The sequence below is a fragment of the Eimeria tenella genome, genomic scaffold, assembly GCF_000499545.2.
Source record: "Eimeria tenella Houghton genomic scaffold, Eth_scaff1819, whole genome shotgun sequence".
Taxonomy (NCBI): domain Eukaryota; phylum Apicomplexa; class Conoidasida; order Eucoccidiorida; family Eimeriidae; genus Eimeria; species Eimeria tenella.
In genome coordinates this window covers 2,154-2,357 of record NW_013541652.1, presented here as the reverse complement: position 1 = coordinate 2,357, position 204 = coordinate 2,154, and positions in this window count along the sequence as shown.

The following is a 204-nucleotide window of genomic DNA, read 5'->3' as shown; positions in this document are numbered from 1 at the left end:
CCCCGGGGGGCCCCCCGTGCGCGGCTTCCACGGAGTCTGCAGCCACGTCAGCATCGCCGGCCTCAGGTTCCTCGACGGCCAGGGCTCCGGAGCCACCTCGGACTCCATCGAGGCCCTCAACTATGCCGTGGAAATGGACTTCCACCTGACGAACAACTCGTGGGGGGGCCCCGACGTCTCCAGCGGGCTGCTGCAGGCCATTAA